The following is a 24,972-nucleotide window of genomic DNA, read 5'->3' as shown; positions in this document are numbered from 1 at the left end:
TGAGTTTGACTACTTTAGATACTTCATATAAGTGGAATCATGCAGTATTTGTCCTTCTGAAACTGGCTTATTTAACTTAACATAATGTCTTCCAGGTACATTCATGTTGTCACAAGTGGGAGAATTTTCTTCTTTTTTAAGGCTGACAAATATTCCATCATATGCATATACCACATCTGTTGATGAACACTTGGGTTGTTTCCATATCTTGGCTATTGTGAATAACGCTGCAACGAACATGGCAGTGCAGATATCTCTTTGAGATCTTGATTTCAATTCTTTTGGATATATACTCAGAAATGGGATTGCTGGATCATATTATAGTTCTCCACAACCTTACCAACACTTGATGTCTTTCGTTTTCTGTTTTTTTAATGGTAGCTATCCTAACAGGTGTGAGGCAATATCTCTTTGTAGTTTTTCTTTGCATTCCCCTCATAAATGATTTTGAGCATCTTTTCATACACTTGTTCATCATTTGTATGTCTTCTTTAGAGAAATATCCATTAATCATATAAGATTTTCTCGTCTGGTTCCTTTCACTTAGCATATATGGTTTCAAGGTTCATCCATATTGTAGCATGTATCAGTACTTCATTCCTTTTCATTACTGAATAATTTTCCATTGTGTGGTTATACCACATTTTGTTTGTCCTTTTGTCTGCTGATGAACATTAGGGTTTTTTTTCATTTTCTGGCTGGTATAAATAATGCTGCTATGAATATTTATATACAAGTTTTTGTGTGGACACGTATTTTCCTTTTTCTTGGGTATATGCCTAGGAATGGAATTGCTGGGTGGTATAGTAGTGATATGTTTAGCTTTTTAAGGAACTGCCAGGCCATTTTCCAAAGCTGCTATACCATTTTACGTCCCCACCAGCAATAAATGAAGATTCCAATTCCTCCACATCCTCAGCAACACTGGTTATTATCTCTCTTTTTGGTTATAGCCATCCTAGATGAGTGTGAAGTGGTAGCTCATTGTGGTTTTGTTTTGCATTTCCCCAATCACTAATGATGTTGAGTATCTTTTCGCGTGCTTATTGACCATTTATATATCTTCTTTGGAGAAATGTCTATTCAAATCATTCGTCCATTTTCTTTTTTTTTTTTTTTTCTTAAAGTTTGGCACCTGAGCTAACACCTATTGCCAATCTTCTTTGTTTTTTTTTTCTTCTTCTTTTTCTCCCTAAAGCCCCCCAGTACATAGTTGTATATTCTAGTTATAGGTCCTTCTGATTGTGCTATGTGGGACGCCGCCTCGGTATGGCTTGATGAGCAGTGCCATGTCCGCACCCAGCATCTGAACCAGTGAAACCCTGGGCCACCGAAGCAGAGCACAAGAACTTAACCACTCGCCCATGGGGCCAGCCCCCTAATTGCCCATTTCCAAGTTGAGTTATTTTTCTTTTTATTATTGAGCTGTAATAGTTCTAGATACAAGTCCCTTAGTACATTCACTTTTAAAAAAATAATTAAGCATTCTCCTGGGTCACTGTTTTATTTCCCACATTTCTTCCTAACATCTAACATACTTAGAGAATCTTCCTTCTGACACCTTTATTACTTTTAGGCTACTGCCTCCATTTCAGGGAGATACTAACACCTCTGGCCACCACTGATTCTTTGCAATGGATGATAAGCCCTACTCTTGGTATCTTGAGATTCATCTTGTCTAAGACACTGGTTGTCTTCACTGTCCTCTCTGCTTGCTGACTAATAACTGCTTGCAATTCAATCCTGAATCACAAACAAACAAACAAGAAAAAAAAATACAGCACTCCAACTCCTGCACCCAAATGAATGAACAACTAAAGAACAAACGAACCTCCAGGTAGGCTGCTGGCTGACACCACAATGATTCTAGCTCTTCTCAGACATTAGTCAAATGAGCCACGTAGATGTTTTGGCATCTCGTGAAATGTGTCATACCCTACTTTTGTTGCTATCTTTTCCAGAAGATGGTATCTTCTTCAAAGAAAACAGGGAGCCATCTGGTGTGACCAGATAAACTATTAGTCATAAATCAAAATGTTTACGGGGTTAGGCAGGTAACCTGATGAGTGAAGGTGCCCAAGTGGAGAATGTGCTGAGGACTTTGGAAAACTGGAAAGCAAGTACCCAGTATATGTGCAATCTGGCTCCAGCTGATTTTGCCATGCAGGATTGCAGGCCCTATGTTGCCAGATCTTCTTATTTTTTTTAAGAAAAGCTAGAAACTGGGATTTTTATGTGAAAAATTCTCTTTTAAATACTGGCAATAAATTTGATATTTCAGAAAACACTGTGCAGGCCAAACAAAACATGTGTGCTGGCTGGATCTGGCCAACGGGCCACCAGTTTACAATCTCTGTTCAAAACACTAGTTAATTCTTCCTCCTGCATTCCCTGTCATTGGCAGCACCAACCTGGGATCCCATTGCTGCCCACATTCTTAAGTCTTCTTCCTTCAGACTATTAGCTTTTTATAAAAAACACTTTTTTTCTAGCTTTTTCTTCTCTATGTGCATGCCTATATCCACCCATCATTAAGGAGTAGCTTAAATGAAGAAACGAAGAGCATGAACTTTGGAATCAGTGAGGTTTGTGTTCAATCCTAGCTCTGCAAATGACTAGCCATGTGTCTTTGGGCAAGTTACTTTACCTCTCTGAGCTTCAGTTTCCTCATCATTAAAATGGGTGCACTAACCTCTAGTTCACAAGCTTGTTTTGAAGCAATATATTTAAAGAACCTGGAACATCATATGTGCTTAGTAAATATTATGGGTCATCCCTAACCTAACTTCTTAACTAACATTATCTAACATTTGACATATTGACACACTTAACTCTATGTCTTTTACCACTTTTTACTTTGAGTTCTTGTAGCAACACTGTTTATACTTATGGTGTGAAATTCACCAGCCCCAGAATTTATCTGGACCCTGTCTGATGTCATATGAGTACCCCTGATCCTGACCCCAAGCTCCATCCCAGACTATGCATAATTTTCCCATACATTTTTTTCTTTCTAAATGACAGTTGTTTATTTTTGTACTGTCAATCTCTCTGAAGACTCTGATAGAACAAACTCCATACACCCTACCAAGCTCTTTGAGTGGGCTTCCAGGATAACAGTCCTCAGACATCTTGGACTACCCAGTGGTATCTATCTATTCAATTTTGTATCATACCACCTCCCTCTGCTAGTTCTCTTGCTTTTGTCTCTATCCATTAAGACCTAGATGGAATTCCTTTGGTCACATGGAGTCTATTTCACAAAGGGTAGAAAGTGAAAGATTTTCATCTAACTCCATTTAGTTTTCCACTTCAAGCAAGCAAACTGTGTCAGGATGATACACCATCAACTCAAGATAAACATGGAAAAAAAAGGAGAGGATCCCAGAGGCCATATGAGTCTTACCACCTTTAATCAAGTAAGATGGCTCCATTTACCTTATTGACCTTACTTGAACTTTTTCCAAAACAATATATTCTCCCTGTAATACTTTTCCTTCAAGCCATCAAATGCTCCTTCCAACCTTTTAAATGGCTTCTGAGATCCCATCAATCCTCCAGTCTTCTAAGATTGATTGGCCAACTGACAGGTTTTTTTTGGCTCAGCCTGGACATGAAACACCCACAGCTATTCTCCCTTCCCTGATCATGTACTTAGCTCTCATTGCCTCATCCCTACTAAAGTACATTGACCCTTTCTTTACATTGGTAGAACTTGTTCGGACCAAAGATCAAACAGAGTGATATCTGTTGCACAAACGAATAGCTCATAAATCCAAGACTCAGAATTCTACCCATAATGCTATTGTACAATGCATTAATTCAGTAGCTTAAGTAAAATCCTAGGTTTTGGTTACAGGTTATAGGGTACAAAAGTGTTGGCAGAGGCTATATCTCTTGTGTATTTGTGAAATACAAATGCAAAATGTAAATGCATTTATGTGAATTAAAATGCAGTAACATTTACTAATACTGACTAATGATCTTGATGAAGGTAGAAGAGCATGGTAAAAATTAACAAGATATTACACCTAATAACATAAGTGAAGCTAGGACTCACATATTCATCATTGTTTTTTTCTCTGTCATATACATTAAATAGAGAGTAGCAAAGTAGTTCAATGAGAAGTCTCATGGACCTGAGTTTGAACACTAATTCTGCTACTTATTATCTGATCTTGGTCAAGTGAATTAACTTCTCTGAGCCTCAATTTCATAATTTTTTAAATGAAGATAATAATAGTATCTATCTTATTGGGTTAATGGGAGAATCATTAACAAAAAATAACATTAATTGACCAAGTGCTTGGGATCAGGCATTGTTTTAAGCCCTTCAAATACATTATCTCATATAATTCTCCCAACCACCCTATAAGACAGGGACCATTATTATCTTCGGTTTCTAGGACTCCCTAGGCAAAGGTTAAGTAACTTGCCCAAAGTCATATAGCTAGTAAGAGGTAGCGCTGGAACATGAATCTAGGCACTCTATTTCTTAGCCACAGCTAAGCAGTACTTCCAAAGAGTAGAGGATATAATGACCACAAAGCACTTACTACAGTGCCAAGCACATAGCAAGTGCTCAAAAAATGTTAACAACTGTTAGTACTATTAGCTATGGCTTATTAAGAATAACCTCTCACAATCTATTTCAGTATATTTAGCCATCTGTCTCATACCAATACATAATCTTCAGGGCTTTCTGCCTTAGAGTTTTACCTCTCAGAAGTCAGGTCCCATAGTGATGTGGCTCCTTTTGGAGACCACCAAATAGAATTAGGTCCTTAAATGCTTTCTGAAGAAGTAGAAGAAAGACGAGGAGAAGTTCTTAACATTTGTGGCACTGGATTCAACAATTACATGGGCATCTGTGGGGCTAGGTTAGACTGCTACTATGGGAATCACTGGATTCATTGTAATAGCTGTGGATAGAATAGGGCTGATTTCCTGCCTTCTCTACTCCACCACACCTCTAGGGTGATCCATGTGCCTCTGTGGAGCCTAGCAGCCCTTATAACAAGGGAAAGCCTGTGGCATCTTGTATCATCAAGCATGGCTGTGAGGTTTGTTGAAAACAAAAGTGAACACCAGAAGAATTGGGTGAATTTCAGCTTTTATGAGCATTGGGAAGAACAGATTAATTGCTTATATGCTGTATCTTAAAGTGGCCCAGAAAACGTAAGGGCCCAGATTTCTGCTAAACTCCTCATATTTGAGGCTTATTTATTTTTAACAAGTTCACCTTTGAAATACACATTTATTTTGGAAAATAAACACATTGAGCCAGTTATCATTCACACCTTAAATCAAGTTAATTTAATCAGAATTCTCTCTCCCTAACAAATAGATGGTCTCTACTGTGGAAGAAATGGGAGATTGGCTCAAGCAAGAGGTAGAGAGGAGATTAATTTCAGAATGTAGGGGCACTGCTTAAGTGTGGGTAGGAATGCATGAAGCTGTCCCCAGGACCTCTTTTAAAATGCCCAAACTCGCAGTAAAGGATTACCAAAACAGTTGAACACTAGTCTATGTGATCTTCTTTGCTCCTAGCAGCAATGAGGAGGGCCTAGGGTAGAGACTGCAAGATGGAGAGAAGAGAGAAAGGAAAGAAACGGCATTTTCGTGCCTGGTCCCCACACCCAACCTAGGTACTTCATGTGGTCGTTGCTTGATAATGGGCCATGGACTTGAAATCAGCGAAAGGCAGAAAGGGGAAGGCGAGGATTGTTTGTCCTTAATGCCTCTCTCCCCTCAGTGACAACTTAAGTCCCAAAAGAATGGTCCTGGAGGCTCCCAAGGCTTTTCAGAAATTGAGAATATGGGTTTACTGAGTGGGACACAGACTTGGCACTCTTTAACATAACAGGGGTGCCGCAAACCTGGACACTGCAGCTATGCCTGCAACATAGGAAAAAGTCCCCACCACACACAGAACCTAATAGTGGACTTTCAAGTGCTGTGGCAGACCAGTGTGAGAACAATTTATAAGTGGAGAGGACTGTCTGGTTATTCTAAAGTCACACCACAAAAGTGAGCACATGCCTCTCAGTTTGGCTCCGGTGATTCTCCAACCTGTACTTTTTTCCTCTTACTTGCTAATCTGCCTGTCCAACACACGGGGGCCCAAATTTGAGCTCATAATTTGCTTCAGAGCCAAAGATTGCTGTCCCACCCACTTCAGTTGTTCCTCCTCATGATGTTAGTGGAGTGAAAAGCCAGTAGGGCTGTACATAATGAAGAAAAGGGAAAGGAGAAGTAGTTACTTAGGGGCAAGGAAAGAAAAAAGGAGTCAGGAAGTTGCTAATTATGGGCTAAGGAGCTGTTGGGTCCAAAACACATACACATATACACAGATTCATAAAAGGAAGAAACACAACCTGGGTCACCTAAATATGAATGAAATCAAGGCCAAAGAATTTAAGGTATTGTTGAAAATGGAGAAGTCATGCTTAAGGTGGTCTTCTCAGCCTAATTTGAGATCATGAACTATGGACAGCACAGTGATATACACTCATTCTTGCAGGTATGACATATCTCTCCTTCATACACAGATTCTCACTCAATATATGTATAGATATAGCTGCATACCAAGACTTCTGCACTCACAGAAACACAGAGAGAGATACACATCACCAAACACCAAAATATACATCTATATACCCAGGTAAGTACATGGATACAAGGTCAAAAATGGATACCTGGAAAATATAAACATGCAGGTACACACAAGAATCTACATCTACAGATAAGCTATCTACGTAAATTGCAATAGCTACCATTTATCGGGAGTCTACTATATGCCCAGCATTTTACATATGTTGCCTCATTAATCCTCACAAACACTCCTCTGAGAGGGATATCATTAATCTCATTTTACAAATGTGAAACTAAGAGGAGATAGTAACTTGCCAAGGGTCATGCAGCTAGTATGGCTTTAGTAGAGCAGGAATTCAAAACCAGGCCAGGCTTCCTGAAAAGCTATAACTCTCCAACACCCTTATGCTGCAGCCTCTCATGACAGCTCAGAGACATCCATAAATAGGTGCACGTCCAGTTATAAGGGCTCATGCTCCCTGGCCAAGAGAATTTTAAAATGTGATTAGCATTGTGCAGGATCTGTTATCATCTTAATCATTTGTTTGAACTAAACAATCTGGAATTCCTTTGGGTCATTAGTACCCGTCAGTAAATTATAATGTGTTTAAATTACCTCTAAAGTATTTAAATTTAAACACACTTGTACCTTGGAGCAGGGCCAGCCAATATTTTTAAATAATAACACTATAATTAAAGCTTAGGGTAAGCTTAGGATCTCATTCAAGTTAACAAAAGATTACTCTTCACAGCAGAATTGAAAACAAGATTCTAATTAATTAATGTGCTAATTGTTCTACCTTTTAGCAACCAGCGTGGCAATTTCATTTGAGAAAAAGCTGCACAAATATGCACACAAAAACCCCAGGTGATACCCTGGCTGCATGCAATGCCTAGGGAACTGTCTCATTTCCATGTGCTGTGCTGGGCAACTGTGGGGCACCCTGTGATGTTAGACATGGGCCTAGAGTTTGGCCCATGTAAGTTCTACTGGGAATTCACACCCTCAAGTGTTGGAGACCTTTTACTATGTCCAAGAGAGGGAAACCAGCTGCCCTGATTTGCCCAAGACACTCCAGTTTACTCCTGTTGACTTGATTCAGCAAAGAGCACTCTAAAGAGTGTCTACTTGCCTAGAGACCCTACTTCAGATCATTCATGGAACCGTGAATCTTTCTAACCGGAAGGAGACAGGATGGAGAAGAAAGAGATAAGGAAGAGATATAAAATAATTACTTTTTCCTTGGGTCTCCTACTAGCATTGGTGTTTGGCTCACACTATGGATTTCCTGTCACTGCTCCCTAGTTTGCACAATAATAACCACATACAGTTCCAGTTACTAGGAGCCTCCTCCCTCCCGCCGACACAGCCAAATTGTAGTGTTTCCTGAGAACTAAGGCCTTTTCTTTCTGCGTGGTGCATACAGATTTTAGAACCTTGTAACATTAGCGATGGTGCTAAGGAATGGGCCTGGGTAGAGCCTTCAAAAAACAGTTCCTCAGCACTTCACAGTTTTATATGGCCTGGAATTGGAAGATTACAGCCCAAGGTAATATACAGACTCTAGAGAAGAAAGAAAGAATTTGGATAAAATTCCCAACAAAGTATTCAGAGGAAGAAGTGTACTCTGTTCAGAAGATTGGAAACACTAAACAAAAACACATGGGGCGTGTCATAGGGAGCAATCCTGCCCGAACAAGCAAGGGGTTGACTGCTCTGCTGGACGTTTTTCAAGTCTAACTTCTAAGGATTTTTCTCCTGAAGAGACTGAAAGGAGAACAATAGGGGTCAACTGCAAAACATACAGCCAGCAAAAGCAAATCTTTTCTCGTGGGATCTGTGAAAGATAGTGAGAAACAGTGACACCTTAAACCCCTACAACAACTTTCTTTTGAAAAGCTCCCTCATGGCTTTAACATTTTTTATCGAATTCTCTTGACATTTGTATAATGTAGGCATAGAGAAATAGAGGGACTTGCCCTAGGTCTCACAAGCCCGTCGCAGAGCCAGAATCAGAAATTATCTTTCCTGACTACAAGCCTGAAGAATTTTAACCATTTAATTAAACTCTGTGCCTATGGTAAGATTACATTATTAGGGGCTCAATAAAAGGACTCCTGGGCTTTCCAAGGTTTGAATCCTGGCTCTAACACTTACCAGCTGTGTGACCTTGGGTAAGACATGTTACCTCTCTGTGTCTCAGTTTCTTCAATTATAAAATAGAATAATAATAGTGCCTCCTTCAGAAAGTTGTTGGGAGGATTATATATTACATATAAAACCCTCAGAGCAAAGCTTGACACACAGCAAGTGCTCCATAAATGTTAGCTGTTATTTACAAAACAATTTTGGGAAACCATTTGGGGGTCCTTTACAAAGCAAGTCATCAGATAGCCACACAGCTAAATAAATCTCATAATATCCATTGAACGATCAACCCATGTTTGGGGTAGCCAAAGAAGTGGATCAAACTAACCATGTGACAGTTAACTTGGTGATTGGTCCCTGCGATACAATCGTATTTTAGGCAGTTCTGTTGAACCATAGGTTTCTGAGCTCTTTAAGCACCAAGAAAGGCATCTCCTAACAGGGTTTGTTGCAAGTTCCTTTCTAGAGACTTAAACAGGCAGGGAGTCTTCTTTAAAAGATTTTTGGGGACCCAGGAATGAAACTTACCCGGAGCTAAATTGTAGGGGGAAAAAAATCAAAACATGCTGGCAGGAACATGATGTGGCTGAGTTTTCCTCCTGGGGATTTTTTAATATATGGCATTTTTCACTCAATTCTAATGCTACAACCATGGTCTATTGTTTCAATCAAATGTCCTTCCAGCCTTAACATTAGCTTCCTGAACTTAGAATTTTGATACAAGCTGTAGTGCCAAATATCTACACTCTAGGGTCAGTACCATTCTACCTGTCATAAAGTGCCCTTGTCTGTACTGGCCAAGGCAGAAGAGAGGGCAGCCAGCAACAGTGTCTACAAGGTGAATTGTGCGGGAAAGTGTGTCTAAAGTGGAGATACAGTGTACATTTTGCAACATGCTAAACCTTTGCCAAGATGGCTGCCCTTTGATCAGATTGGTTTTGTTACAGTAACGTTAAGCCCTAACATTCCTTGAGGTGTGAGAAAGCTGTTACTTTGGCACTGAAGTTTTCTTCTCCACGGTCCTTCTAGCTCTAACATTTAATGTTCTGAACCTGGGGCTGTCCTTGTAGTTCTGATACTACACAGAATGCCAAATATCTTCATTTCACAGCCAACAAAACCATAGACGCTCGTCTGTTTTGGCCCAAACAAAAGAAGCAGAGTCAAGAGAAGTGTGTCTAAAGCAGAGCTACAGCGTTCATTTTGTAATAGCCTAAAGTGCTGCCAAGATGGTCATCCTTTGTTCAAGTTGGTTGTGTTCATATGGAATCAAGCCCCGGCATTCCACGAGGTGTGAGAGATCTGCTTCTTTAACACTAAGGTTTATTCTCCACTTTCCCACGACAGAGCTGGATGTATATCGTTTTGTAGGCAAACCACAGTTGGCTAAAAAACAAACACTGATTTAATGTTCCCTTTCTTTCCCACTTCCATATGGAAAGAGCCATGCAGTCTCTAAAAAAGGTTTCTCTGTCATCCAGGCAGGATATGAACTCAGTTGTTGCTCCTCCAGGTCACTAGATGAACATCTGCCAAGCCTGCAGGTATGCAATTCAGGTAGAACACTCAGAACTCCCTGCAGTGACCCTTGGCCACTCTTTTTTTCCACTCCCTGATATCTCTTTCCCAAGGAGCAGGTTGGAGAGGCAGGACAGTATGTAAGTGCTACTCTCTCTCTCCTCCCCAATCCTTGCCACCCCCAGAGACCCCAGGACTGCAGGCTTTGGGCTGTGTGGGCCCATCGTACAGATGCAGTGGGTGGTGTGCTGGAGTTTGCTTGCACCAGTTCTTAAAGGCCAATTGTGTTCATCCTTTCCAATTCCACATTGAGTGACATTGTGCTCTTAGCTTGCAATCAACCATGGTGGGAGTATTTTCACCATGGAAATTGGCAAGCACTATAGATCAGAGCTTTTACCTCCCACAGAGCCAGTTGTTAAACATTTACCAGCACATCCCCGGACAGGATAAACTGCCATTGTGTCAGATACAGCTCCCTTGTATGCTCAGGTGAGGTGGGACCCTTTCAGCTCTTGGCAAACATTAAGAGACTTTTACCAGCTGAAGAGCTTCACCGGACTAGGATTAGACTATTTTGGTTTGATTTCTCACTTTAGACCTATTTGCTGTAGCAGTCCTAACAACATATCCCCAAGGGGCACTGTATTACCCAGCCTTCTCACACATAAGAGGTCTCAGCCCATCAGAGAGGAATTTGGGGCCCAAGATGCTGGACACTGCTGTAAAGAGCAAATTCAAAGGAAGGTAAATGGTAGGAAACTGAATACAACGAAGGGAGCAGTAACTAGCCTGCTTTCAAGTTTCCGACCATCATTTTGGGGAGTGAGATCGATTCCATTATCAAAGAAAGAAGGGGATTGTACACAAAGCCAGGAACCAATTTGAACTTCAATGACCAAAACAGAGAGAATTGACTTAAAGCCAATTTATAGAACCAATGAAATGGATGGAAGTTGAAACAATACAAACACAGAACAAACAGGCTTTAGGCCACGTGTGAATCTAGGCAAATACAAAACACATGGCACAGTCTCAGAGCACAGCCATTGCCTTCTGCCTTTCCCTCCGCCATACCTCTTCCCTTAAAGTTGGCCGGTCACATCTTGTTAGTACTGGAACAAGAGACAGGTATCTATTGATACTCTGCCTATGTTAGATTCCAAAGGCGAAGACAACCCCCTCCCTTGTCTTTCAAGAATAAGATCAACATCCAGTTCTATCTCTGGCACTCCCATAGAATCATCAAGTCTGAGTGCTAAAAGAATATTGGTTAGTAGCAGATCTGGACCAAAAGCTCAGGACTAATGTGTTACTATAAAGCACAAGTCAAGTGTTTCTTAAGAGTTCCCTCTTGTAAATATCCCTGTAAAGATGGGGTATGTTCTTGTTAAGTTGGGAAGACCCTGATCTTCTCGTTATTGGTCCTAGTTTTGCTATTGTAGCTCAAAGTCTACAGCTTTTCTTCCAGATCACAGAATTATTTACAAATTTAACTCACATGCAGTCCAGAAATCTTGGCTTTTAAAAGTTATTGATAGCAAATGCTTGACACAAGAGCATCTGCAAACCAGCTGAAATTCAATCATGTGTAGGGGGAAAAGCATGGCTGGGGGAGCTTTGCTGCATTCATATTTGAAGAAGTTTTTACCTCCTGGTGGTACTTTCTCTGTCCTCAGAAACAATATTGGCTCAAAATTACTGAGTACTTGGGATAGAGTTTACCTCTGGACTGTAGAATTCTGTTACTGGGGACTTCCTCTTTACTCTTCTATCATTTCCAAGTTGCCAAGGTGGTTCCAGTGACCACCTTGAGGTAGCAAATCTCTTTGTACAGAATACCAATGTGTCTGCAGAAAGTTCCTCTAAGGACATTTAGGTTCAGTCCAACTCTTTTGACTCATGCAATCTCTTTTTAAACCAACTCATTGTGGTGCCCCTTTTCAGTAGTTAGCTGGCCACTGCTATCCTTGGGATTCTTTGAATCTTGAAGATTTTCCTGAGTTTCAACATCACAGAGCCAACTTGCAGATAGCAATTCTGCTGCTGTAAGGGAAGAGGAAAGGGGATAAAGGGCGATAGACGACTATGTGCTGACAAGCTATAGACAGCCTGCAGCCTGGGGAATGATACTCTTTCCACAAGGATTGGAGCAAAGTGGAATCCTGGATCTGCTGGAGGAGAAAGAACTAGCGTTTGTTGAAAGTATTCCATGTGATAGGGAAGTTAACTTGGAGTCTTCCCAAAAATTCCATGCAGTGCAGGAAAACTGAAGCTAATAGAGGTCAAGATACTCAGGTACTAAGTAGCAGAACCCGAGTGAGACTCCCGGTCTGTTGGATTTCAAAGCCCATGATCTTTCCATAAGACCAGTCTGCCTCCATTAAAGGGAGGAAGGAACTTCTGAGCTGAGTCCTGACTCTTCTCACATGCCCTCCTTGAAGACGGGGATCTCCTCCGCCATATTTATAGACTCATCTGCTCAAGTCTGAGTTTGGCAGCTGCCAGCCCAGAAAGGGCATCAAAGGCAGTGGGAGGTGGAGGTAGGCCCTCCAGGTTCAGAACTTATGGTGAACCTCTTGGCCTTGCTTTGGAGCATTCCCACCTGCTGACCCTTTACCTAGGCCACATGAGTAGCACCTCACAGACCTGGCTGTCTTCACTATACCTCCCCAACGCAAATACCATTTGCCTCAGAAAAAAGTTCTAATTATTTGGACAACAGAAAGGGCAGTCAGGTCTTGTGCAACTTCTTGCTAATGCCTGTGGAAAGAGAAGTAAACAGAAAACCATTTCATCTGCCTTTGGATTTCTTTGCAAGAGCACCAGATCTTACCATTCACTCATACAACCTACAAATAATGAGCCCCAACTAGGTGCTAATTATTGTGTGAGGCCCTAGGAATATGAAGACAAATGGCATACTCCTTTTCTTAAGGAGCTCCTAGCTCTTAGTAAAACTGCAAGCTCTGAGAGGCTGGCTGGCGTGATGACTAACGGCATGGACCCTAGAATCCAACTGCCAGGCTTAAGTCCTGACTCCACCACTTACTATTTGTGTAACCTTGGGCAGGTGACTTAACTTTTTTGTTCCTCAGTTTCCTCATCTCTCAAATAATGGTTGGGAAGATTAGTTAGCCAATGTAAAGCACTTATAACAATGCCTGGCAATTGTAAATCCTCAATAAACACTTATTATCATTACTTCTACAGGCCAAAGGGAATTCTTCCAAAGCCTCCCTGTCAGAATGAGTGTATTCAGTGAATGAGGTAATTTCAGCTTTTTAGAAAATCATTCTCAATATGTGGACAGAAATGGAAGCTAGGGGTGGGTGGTGATGGGGTGGTGAACTTCAAATGAGGGGAGAATGAATCTCTTTATCCAGTTTATTTTGAGAATATGTGCCAATTAAAAGCACGTAGTATTATTGACATTTTATAAACAATTAATTACCCTAACAGCCTGAGATATGTGGAGAATTTCCTTAAAACAACACAGCTGTGGGCCTTGATTATTCCATCCGTGGGGTGAGAGAGTTGTAGTGAGTTGATTACTGAAGACCCCTCAGGCTCTGACACTCAACACTTCTCCTATTCTCAGTGTTCAATTGTTATTCCCAGAGAAATAAAATGTGAATAAAATCTTGAAAGGTTTTTTGGAAAAGTTCCTGTTGTGATACGGAGTTTTAGCTACAGAAGAAAACTCTGATTTAGCGACCATTGGCCATTGATCAACATATATGACTTTATTATAATTGTATACCAGGATCATATACAGTCACGTAAAGATTTAGAGAAAAAGTAGATCATCTCGTCCAGGGTTTCTCAACCTTGACACTATTGACATTTTAGGCCGGATTATTCTTTGCTTGGAGGGGGAGTCTGTCTTGTGCATTGTAGGATTTTCAGCAGCATCCCTGGCCTCTGCCCACTAGATGCCAGTGGCAAGCCCACCACCCCCCCGCAGTTGTGACAACCAAAAACGTCTCCAGACATTGCCAAATACCCGCTGGAGATAGGATTGCCAGACTTAGAAAATGTATTTTATTTGGCAACACTACCTGGGGAGCGGGGCAAAGTCACCTCCAGCTGAGAACCATCGAAGTTCTAGCTCCTTGCTACTCAAAGTTCAGTGTGGGCATCACTTTGGAAACTTGTTAGAAAAGCAGAATTTCAGGCCTCAACCCAGACCTACTGAATCAGAAAAGGAAGGCATTTTAACAACTTGCCCAGGTGATCTACACGCATATTAAAGTTTGAGAAGTCCTGATTTAGTCTTAACCCTGTGTGTGTGTGTGTGTGTGTGTGTGTGTGTGTGTATCAGACTTACTGGTAATGCTTTAAAAAGGATAGATGCCCACCATGGTGTATTCCAATTCAGTAGGTCTGAGATAAGATCCCAGAGTCAGTATTTTCAATTCTCACTGCTGTTTCTGCCCAGTGAGTCTGAGATGCAGCAAGGTTTAGGAAATGCTAATCTAGTTAGTCCAACCCCTTCATTTTACAAACGAAGCTGAGGCCCAAATGAGGCAAGTGACCTGCTCAGATCACAAAGACTCAGTTGACGAACCATGGTTAAGCACCAGAATTAGACCCCAGGTCCACTGACTTCTCATCTAGTATTCCTCTTACTTTCCACTGCTTCTTCCGCTGTTGTTAAAGTTGTCTGCCAGAAGTTGTCTCCTCCTAAGAGGAGATGAAGGAAGCAGAAGTATTGCAAAATCTCTCACAACTCCAGAAATGTTAGGAGTTGCTGGCTTTGAAGATAGATCGCATCCTGGGTAAGAATGCTGATTCTCGTCTCTATTGTCAGCTATAGGGAGGCCTGCAATTATAAGCAGGCTGACCTAAGGGAAATTCACGTGTCAACTCAGTTCAGCAGAGAATATTGCAGGCAAAAGAGCAAGAGGCTAATCCAGGTGCATTTTGAAATGAAATGAGCAAGCAGAGAACACTTTAAACAGTATGGGAATGAGCCTGTATTCTACTTTACATCAGTTGAAGCACTGAAGCGCCACATGACTGGTCAGTGCCACCAGCAGTGCACCATCCCCGAGATGACAGCCCTCTACATCCCTAGAGATAGAGGCATACTTTCTGGGTAGGGTATATGAGCTTGGTGCCAGTTGCCCCAGGAGCCAACAGTCATCTCAGAAGAGTTTAGGGAACACCTCACTTCCCAGATTGCATTAGAATACTCTGGGATGAAGCAGTTTCTGGCCGAGGTTTGGGGCTCCCGGAAGTCATTGAAATTGGTGGGAAAAAAAAATAACAACAACACTGTGTTCTTGACCCAAGCCTAGGGCTGGAGAATTTACTGCTTCCAGAAATCAGCTCAAATTCCGATATCTTCATACTCCAGAAAGAATGCAACATTCACCTCTTAGAAGAAGAAATCTGGAAAGGGCAAGGCACGAAGCAATCTTTGCAGGCTGCCCAGCCCACCTCAACCCACATAGCCCAGGGCAGAGGCAGATGGAAAAATTAATGTGTTCATTTGACAACCCCTCCCCCCAAAGGCTAGACACGGTAATTCATTTTTTCTGGTCCCCGAAATTACTCATTAGCAAGTGTGAAGAGTGCCCAAGGGACACTGCTGGATCGAATTTACCTTTATAGTTAAAATGATTTGTTAGGATTTATGGTAATTTCTTTAACGCCAGTAGATTATTGGGTTGTCTTAGAAAAAAGAACAAAGCTCACTTCCAACAGCTTATGTTTGCCAATTTCCCCACCTGGAATTAATCAACGAGTGGTGCAATGTTTTGAGCACCTACTACATGCCCGTGCTCTGCTGGGCATGATAGAAAACATAGGATAAAAAAGATAGGATCTCATCCTCGTTCTCAAAGACTTACAAATTCTATACATGTGGAACAAGGGCAGTTACACTTTAAGCTGCAGGCATTCAGAGTTCAAAACAGGAAGGGAGTTACCTGAGAAGAAAGGCTTCATGAAAGAGATAGAACTGGAGTGAGACTGCCTGGGAGGGCATGCCTTTATGCCTTCCCAAATCACAAACCATTTCTAAAGCAAGAAGTAATCTATATGAGATCATTGGCTGAAAATATGAAGTCCAATCAGCTATTTAGGATTTACATAGCTTTTTTCAAATATTATGACATTCATCCATTCAACAAATATTTATTGGCCCATATTATGTGCCAGGCATTGTTCCAGGAGCTGAAGATGTACCAATAAACAAGGCAGGACAGTCCTTGCCCTCAGGAAGAGTCCATTCTAATTGGAGAAAGAGACAATAAGCATATATTTAAATAATTATAAAGGAGGAAGAGGGTAGAGAGTGACAGAGGGTTTGTTTTTATATAGGGAGAGCCAGGAAAGTCCTCTCTGAGGAGGTGACATCTGAGCTGAGACCTTACTGAAATGAGGGAGGGACCAAGGTGATATCTGGAGGGAGAATAGTATAGACTTGTTTCTCTGGTCAATCTTGCCTTGCATGGGCCTTGGGAAGCCTTTGCAACATCCTGCTCCCAAGCTATGCCTGTTGCCACTCAAGATGACAGATTCCATCTGCTCTTCTTATTCGGTGCACCTGCTTCTGGGCTAAAAAAGAAAAATGTCCCATCATTCCTTTGAGATGATGGATTCTAGTAACCAACAAGCATCTGGAAATTTCGGTGGTAGTTGGGTGATCATTTTAACTAATCTTAACTTTAAAGTAATGCTAGAAGATGTAAACAGCTTAGTTTTGACCCAGGCAGTTTCATAACCACTAGATTATCTATTTCTGCCAATCATTAAAAAATCAGAACTAAAACTATTTTAGACAGTATTTTTAATCAAACTATATTATTAGTTTGACAATTCCTTTTATGAAAAAGACTGGAAAATCCTAAACTTAAACTCAAAAAAGTCTTCTAACTTCTGTTTTGATCTTGATAGTTTATTTTTAAGAGTACATTATATCAACTTTACTCTGTAAGTCTTGTGAAGGCTTCAGACCAAAAGTAATAAAATTCTGAACTGACCTAACTGCCTTCCCCTCCACCTCTCCAATTCCTTTCCATGCCAAATCCTCATAATTCCATGAATCCTGCTCAACCAGCCTCATATAAGGTTTGCCTCCTTGATAGATTATTCCAGAATGGAGATCCCATCTTATACTTTGTTTGTACCCCTCTACGGTACCTACCACAGTGTTTTGCCCCCAGGTATTTTATAAATACTTGTTTGCTGATCAACTAAATGTAAGCACTAATTAAAGTAAACCTGGAGAGAAGTAACGGTGCTGTAGAAACTGTCATTCCAAGTTCTTTATTAGGAAATTCACAGTTGGTGATGAGCTCTCTGATAACTGGAGTTCTAGAGACAAGGGGTATGACTGACTCTCTCAACAAGGGCGGCTTCCTGGTCAGACACTGAGTCATTGTATGGTAGGTAATCTATCTGCCTAGGAAACCAAGTCATCTCTTACATGCACAGGTCACTGGAGGGAATTCAACTTTCTCTCCTTCTGGGAAATGCAGAGCCACTTGTCTGGGAAATGGAATGATCATTCCAATAACATATCTTTAACACAGGATTCACTGCATACCTGGCTCTTTGGAGCAGTGTCTAGGAAGACTTGAGCATTTCAAATAGAACTATTAATCATGAATGGAGAAAAATTTTCACTTAGATTAGGCTCGTGGAAGAAGGTAGGGAGGCTGATGGACAGATACAGGAGACGTTTTGAAAGAACAGATTAGGTAACTGATACGTTATGGAGATAAGGCAGATGTTAACTAATATGTTACTAATATGGGGCCTGGGAGAATAATGACTTCTTCCTTTACCTTAAGCACTGCCATCGGTGGTCAATCTTAAAGGAAAAAAGGCCAGCAGAGCATTCATCTCTTCTCACGTTACAACCATCGCCTCCAATATTGGCCTCCAAGAAAGCCGCATTTAATGACTCCTCTTTCATCCTTCTGTTTATTTGTTTGAAAGTTAAGCTTGTTTAGTTATCATTGATTTGTAGTGGGGCTGTCAGGTGTGATTTATCAGTAGCTTGTTCATGGTGACCTTTAAAATACAACCGTGCCATTGCAGCCATGCCATTTTCTCAGTAGCAGAGAAATGATTCAATTGACATTGTCATGCTCTTTTACAACTTACTAAATATATGGGGTGTTGGGCCCTTTCTATTTGATTCTCTTTCATTAGAATTTGATAACATATTAGCTAGATATTGATTAACACTTAGCCTTGAAAGCTAATTTCAACATTTTAGTTATTCAAAGTATCCTTAACCATTTCTCCAACAGGGCTATAGTCAATGAAATGAGCATGATTATTGGAACATTTGACAAGTTGTTATTTGCAAGAATGGTTTTAATCTTTCAGGCTGGTCTGCTTTGTTCTGAAAGGCTACTGCTTTTTTTTTTTTTTTTTTTGGGAGGATTTTTCCTCGCTAACTACTGCCATTCCTCCTCTTTTTGCTGAGGAAGACTGGCCCTGAGCTAACATCTGTGCCCATCTTCCTCTACTTTATATGCAGGATGCTTACCACAGCATGGCTTGCCAAGGGGTGCCATGTCTGCACCTGGGATCCGAACCCGCGAACTCCGGGCTGCCAAGAAGTAGAATGTGTAAACTTAACCACTGCGCCACCCGGCCAGCCCAGGCTACTGCTTCTTGAATGAGCAATCTAACTTAGTAATGTGATTTCCTTTTCTGGTTTTTGCTTTTGAAACTATGTTAACATTTTTTTTCTTAGGAGTGATACAGTTTTTCTTCTGTACAAGAAGTATTTTCTTAAAGAGTATCTTGAAAAACAGGTCAATGAAGGGCCCACTGAGGCTCAACTAGTGGACCAGAAGAATGCCATTGGTTCATGGTGCCTCCCAGCAGGCAGATTCTTCATCTTGAGTGGATTCAAATTAGAATTTTCCAAAGAAACTTCTGACATGGTTCCAGATATATAGGATCATTTGGGAAGAAGTAATTAAATTGGTGCCGCTTTTACAGAGAGCAAGTTGGTGAAATGTGATATTATTTTTCACCTATCATACTGGCAAAAATTTTAAAGATTGATGGAAGCCAGTGATGGTAAAGGTGTGGGATAATAGGCACTCTTATCCTCCATTGATGGCGGTGTTTCCTACCTTTAGATAGCAATTTGGCAATATGATTGAAATTTGTAAATGCATGTAGTGTTTGATCTAGCAACTCATTTTCTGACACTTAGACTAAAAATATACTTGTACAATTTGGCCAAGATATGTGTACAACTGTATTGACTGTGGAATTATTAGTTTATTTAAAAAAACCTGGAAACAACTTAGTTTCCATTAACCAATCAAATAAGTGATAACATATCTGTAATATAGAATACCATGCTACTGTTACAAATAGTAGAGTAAATCTGTTTGATTGCTTTGAAACATCCCCAAGCTGTTTGAAAAAAGCAAGTTACAATATGGTCTGTGTATTAGTCAGGGTTTTCCAGGCAAACAGAACCAATAGGAGATAGATAGATAGATAGATAGATAGATAGATAGATAGATAAACAGGATGGATAGATGATAGACAGATACACAGATAGATACACACACACATAGAAAAAGATATTCATTATAAGGAATTGGCTCAGGTGATTATGGAGGCTGAGAAGTTCCAAGATCTGCAGCCATCAAGCTAAAGACCCAGGAGAGCCAATAATGTAAGTTCCATCCAAAAGCTGGCAAGCTTGAGACCCAAGCAGAGCCGATGTTTCACTTTGAATCCAAAGGAAGGAAAAGACCAATGTTCCAAATTAAACATTCAGGCAATAAGAGTTCCCTCTTATTTGCAGGAGGATCAGCTGTTTTGTTCTATTTAAGCCTTCAACTGATAGGGTGATGCCCACCCACGTTAGTGAAGGCTATCTGCTTTACTCAATCTACCCATTCAAATGTTAGTCTCATCCAAAAACATCCTCACAGACACACCCAGAATAATGTTTAACTAAATGTTTAAATCATGTTTAACTAAATATCTGGGAATCCTGTGACCCACATAAATTGACATTACAGTATGTATGGTATAATCTCATTTTTCTAAAAAAAGATTAAATAAAAAGACAACTATATACATAGACAGAAGAAACTATTAACAGCATCACCTCTGAGGAGAGGGCCACAGATTTGGGGTATGGATTGTGTACTTCTTTCACTGTATATTCTTTACAGTTTTCTTTTTAAAATCATGGTCTTGGATTTCTTTACTGCTTTTATAATTTTAAAAATGAGTTGATAATAAGGTAGAAGGTAGTATGGAAGTCCCTCTAGCTCAGGTCCATGGGAATGATTGTAAGGCACAGGGCCTGGGGCAGGTGGGGAGGAGGAGAAAAATCCATGCAAAAGTCCTGGCTGTTGACAGATTGAAAGGGTAGCACAAATTTCCCCTTGCCTTTCCTTACCGCCTCTTTCGAATATCTTCTGTCTGTCGTGTACCCATTGCCTCTCATGCCTGATGGTTTAGAGCCTGTAAATGCAAAAACCCTTGACCTCCACTCATGGATCTCTTCTTGCAGCGCATTTGGGCTTCAACTCTTTACTTCCTCTCTCTTTCTCTTGCCTTAAGGATCCCAAATGAGAGCACAGCCCACCTAATTTTCACTTTGGAAAGAGTTTATACATGAATTAATCAGTAAATGCTACTAACTGGTAATTACTTCATTTGTTTATTCAACAAATATGTAACATGTACTGAGTATCTACTTGGCATGCATTATGAAAATATGCATTTCTACCCAGAAGTGGTGGGTTGGGATTAGGAAAAGCTTACTGGAGGAGATGTGGAAGTTGGGGCAGGAGCAACCTCTGTCAAGATTTGGAGATGTAAAATTGCATGACCTTTAAGAAAACCTGTATATTGTTTGCTATGGCTGGAAGATGGATATGAAGAGCACACACAGTGAGAAATGAGGCTAGAGAGACAGATGGGAGGTATCTGTGGGACCACTCTTTATCACGTGAAATTGTCTTTCTCCTTGCAGAATGTTTGGTATTCCTATCTCCTCCCCACCAAATGCCAGAGGTACCCGTCTCAGTTATTATAATAATCTAAAACACTCCACTACACACACACCTTTCTAAACACTCCTAAAGGAGTACCCTCCCCATCTTGGTTGAGAACCACTGTGGCTTGATCAAGGATGACCTTTTATGCTCTGCTAATGAGTTCGGACTTGCTCCTGTAGGGCCTGAGCTTCTCAAACTACAATAGGAAATGGTGTGCAACAAGACACTTCAATTCCTAAGATAAACATGACTAATCTTCTTGAAGCATTCATTTTATCCAAATACTTTTTTAAATTAATGGAAATATGGCAATACATAATTTTATATTAAAATAAACACAGATATAATATGGAGTAGAATGCTAAATGCCTATGAATTCTTAAGGTAAAAGAAGAGAATGTTTCTACTTTCCCTGGGCTGCTTCTAACTATACTCCAAACTCCTGGGGATATTTCAGTCAGAAAGTTAGAGAAACGATGGAAATTATGCCAATGAAGTGTTTGAACCAAGAAAAAAGCATGATCAGATTTGCATTTTGGAAAGATCACTTTATCTGCTATTGGAGAATGCATTGGAAGAGGGTGAGTCATGCAGACAGGCCAGTTGGGAGTAATAATGATAAAAGTCTACACTATGGAGAGGAGGGATGGAGATGAGAGATATTTAAGAATCAGAATTGACATAGCACAGTGAATGAGTAGTTGTGGAGAATGAAAGAAAGGGAGTTATTGATGATGCTAATCATGTTTCTGGCTTGAGCAGCTAGTGAATAATAAGATAGAGAAGTTAAAGGATTTGCAGAGTTGGAGAAAGAAAGGGAAAAGTTAATTCAAGTTTTTTAACATGTTGGGTTTGAGTTGACTATAGATTTCCAATGGGTATGTCTAGTAGGCAATAGTAAATATGCACTTCTAACTCAGGGTAGAAATCTGGGCTGGTAATCTAGCTTTTAAAATTGCAATTAGGTTGGTGGTCATTGAAGCCATATGTGTGGATGAGTTAACCCAAGGAAAGTGAGTAGAATGACAAAAGAAGAGTTCTGAGAAGAGAATTCTGGGAAACAATGACGTTCAAAGGTTTGGTTGAGGAGGAGAAGCCTGAAAAGGAGGCTGAGAAAGAGTAATCCTAAAGGTAGGGGGGAAAAGAGAAAGAATACTGCCATGGAAGTCAAGAAAGAAGGAAGATTTAAATATAAGGGAGTGGCCAACAGTATCAAATGGCACAGGAAATAAAGTCAAGTAGTGACTGAGATGTGTAAATTGAACTTCACAATTAAGAGAGGACCTTTAATTAGGGTCAGCTAGATTGCAACGGATTAGGAGTTCCCACCGCTGTGAGATAATGAAATGCACTAGGATGATAGCTGCTTTTTTGAGGGGTTTTTGTTTGTTTCCTTTTTTGCTGTTATTAGCATAAGTCTTGACCATCTTTAATTATTTTATTTATTGCAGAGTCAGGTTCTCCCCAGAGCCTAAGTCACAGGCTGGTGATGAGTTAGGTGCTCACAGAAGTGCCGTAACACATCCAGCGGCCCTGAGTATCCTTGAAGAGCTGGTGCACACCCCTCAGCACCAGAGAGGTCACCCAGGAGTTATGCCTCTGCCCAGGGAGCAGCGAGGAAAAGTGGACGGAGAGGTTAAATGACTTCCTCTAGGGAAATCTCACCTTAAGTTAGGGGCTCACCCAAAGTCACCTGTCAGGTCTGGGATTACACCGTGGGCTCTTCCATCTCTGCCTGCTGCTCTGAGTTGAGCCTTCTCCTTGGTCAATCCCGGCATGCACTGGCCTGAGGAATGCGGCCTAGAGAAGCAGACAGGGTGGGGAAGCAGGGACGAGAAAAAGAAAAAGAAGAAGAAGTCTTGACCATCTTTAAATACTGAGGGGAAGGAACCAGGAGACTAGAAACAATTAAAGGTAGATTTGAGAAAGAGGAAAATTAATGAAGATCTCAGAGCATATGTGAAGGGGCAAGACGCAGATCACAAGTAGAAGGGAAGAAGACAAGGATGGGTCTAGATGTAGATATATTTGTCATCATGTCAAGGCAGAAAATTTAGGTTACTTCCGCTCCCAAATGGCCTCTATTATCTTGGTGAAAGGAGAAGCAAAGCAACCTGCTGTAAGAGTAAGGTGTAGGTGGAATGGAGGATTCTGAGGAGAGCAGTTAAAGTTTGAAATAGTCATTAAAGGGATGGAGAAAGTTACTGACTGGGGCAATATGGAGGGATTTCTGGGTAGTGTTGTGATTCTAGCTGCTGAAGACCAAACTTTTAAAGGAACCTCGGTTTGTTTGTGCGATTGTGTCTTTCTGAGCTGAGCAACTTGGACATAAGAAGGAGAGATATCATGGCCTGAAATACAGCTTTGTTCAATGAATAAAACTTGGTGACTGCTAGGTAGCAATGAAGTCTCATAGCCCAACCTGCTATCTGACCATTAAAAATGAAATGGTTCACTGTCTGCTCCTCTGTGCTTAGCACATAGCTGCACCAGTTTTGGCAGTGCCAGCTACATTTCAGAGACATGATAGTGAAGATTAGAATAAGCAAATTTGGCTATATTGGACACCTGGCCTGCAGGCTGGTTTTATCTGTAATGAAGTGGATATCGTCACCATTTATGACCACCCTAGCTACATCATCTGCATGTATGATTCTACCTATGAAAAATTCAACAGCACTGTCAAGGTTGAAAAGGAAAGCTTGCCAATGATAGGAATCCCATCTCTATCTTCTAGTGGTGAGATATTACTAACATCAAATGGAATGATTCTGGTGTTGAATATGCTGTGGAGTCCACTAGTGTCTTCCCTCTCTTGGAGAAGGTGGGAGCTTACTAGAGAGTTGGAGGCTCATCATCTCTTCCCCTTCTGCAGATGTCCCCACGTTTGTGATGGAAGGGAATCATAAGAGCTTTGATCACTACCTCAACATTATCAGCATTGCCTCCTGCACCACAAACTGCTTGGCACCCTGCTCAAGGTTACTTTTCCATGACAACTTTGGGGTCATGGAGACACTCAGTATCACTATTCACATCATCACTTCCACCCTGAAAAATGTGGATGGCCCCTCTGGAAAACCATGGCATATTGGTGATGGTGCCACTCAGATCATCATCCCTGCAAACACTGACACCATCAAGGCTGTGGGCAAGGTCATTCCTGAGCTGAATGAGAATCTCATTGGCATAATCTTCTGTGTCTCTACCTGCAACATATCTGTCATGGATCTGACATGAATTCTGGAGAAAGTGGACAAATATGGTGACATCAAGGTGTTAAGTAAGGCATTGAAGGACTCCTTGAAGGACATCCTGGCCTACACAGAGTACCAGATTGTCTTCTGTGAGCTTAACAGTGACACCTATCCCTTTATCTTTGATGCTTGGGCCAGTATTGTCCTCAAGACCATGTTGTCAAACTCACTTACTGGTATGACAACAAATTTGGCTACAGGAACCACATAGTAGAATGCATGGTTCATCATGGTTTCTAATGAATAACAGTCCTAAATTGGTACTCCCAACAACAGCACAAGAGGAAGAGAGAGGCCCTCAGTTCTGGGGAGTCCTACCTGAAATCTACCTCTCAAAACATTGGGAATCTTCACTCTAAACATGATTCCCATCCCATGTCCTCTAGAAGAAGGACACTAGCAACATAGTAGCCTATACTCAGCAGGGGAAAATATGAGGTGGTTT

The 24,972-nt window shown here is 40.9% G+C and overlaps 1 pseudogene; it reads left to right on the top strand.

Annotated features, from left to right (window-relative positions):
- Positions 1-22,333: 22,333 nt before the first annotated feature.
- On the top strand, positions 22,334-24,767 carry LOC124245426 (glyceraldehyde-3-phosphate dehydrogenase-like; annotated as a pseudogene).
- Positions 24,768-24,972: the final 205 nt, after the last annotated feature.

Source organism: Equus quagga, chromosome 10, assembly GCF_021613505.1.
Source record: "Equus quagga isolate Etosha38 chromosome 10, UCLA_HA_Equagga_1.0, whole genome shotgun sequence".
Classification (NCBI taxonomy): domain Eukaryota; kingdom Metazoa; phylum Chordata; class Mammalia; order Perissodactyla; family Equidae; genus Equus; species Equus quagga.
Note: the sequence above shows the minus strand (reverse complement) of the source record. Positions and strands in the feature narration are given on the sequence as shown.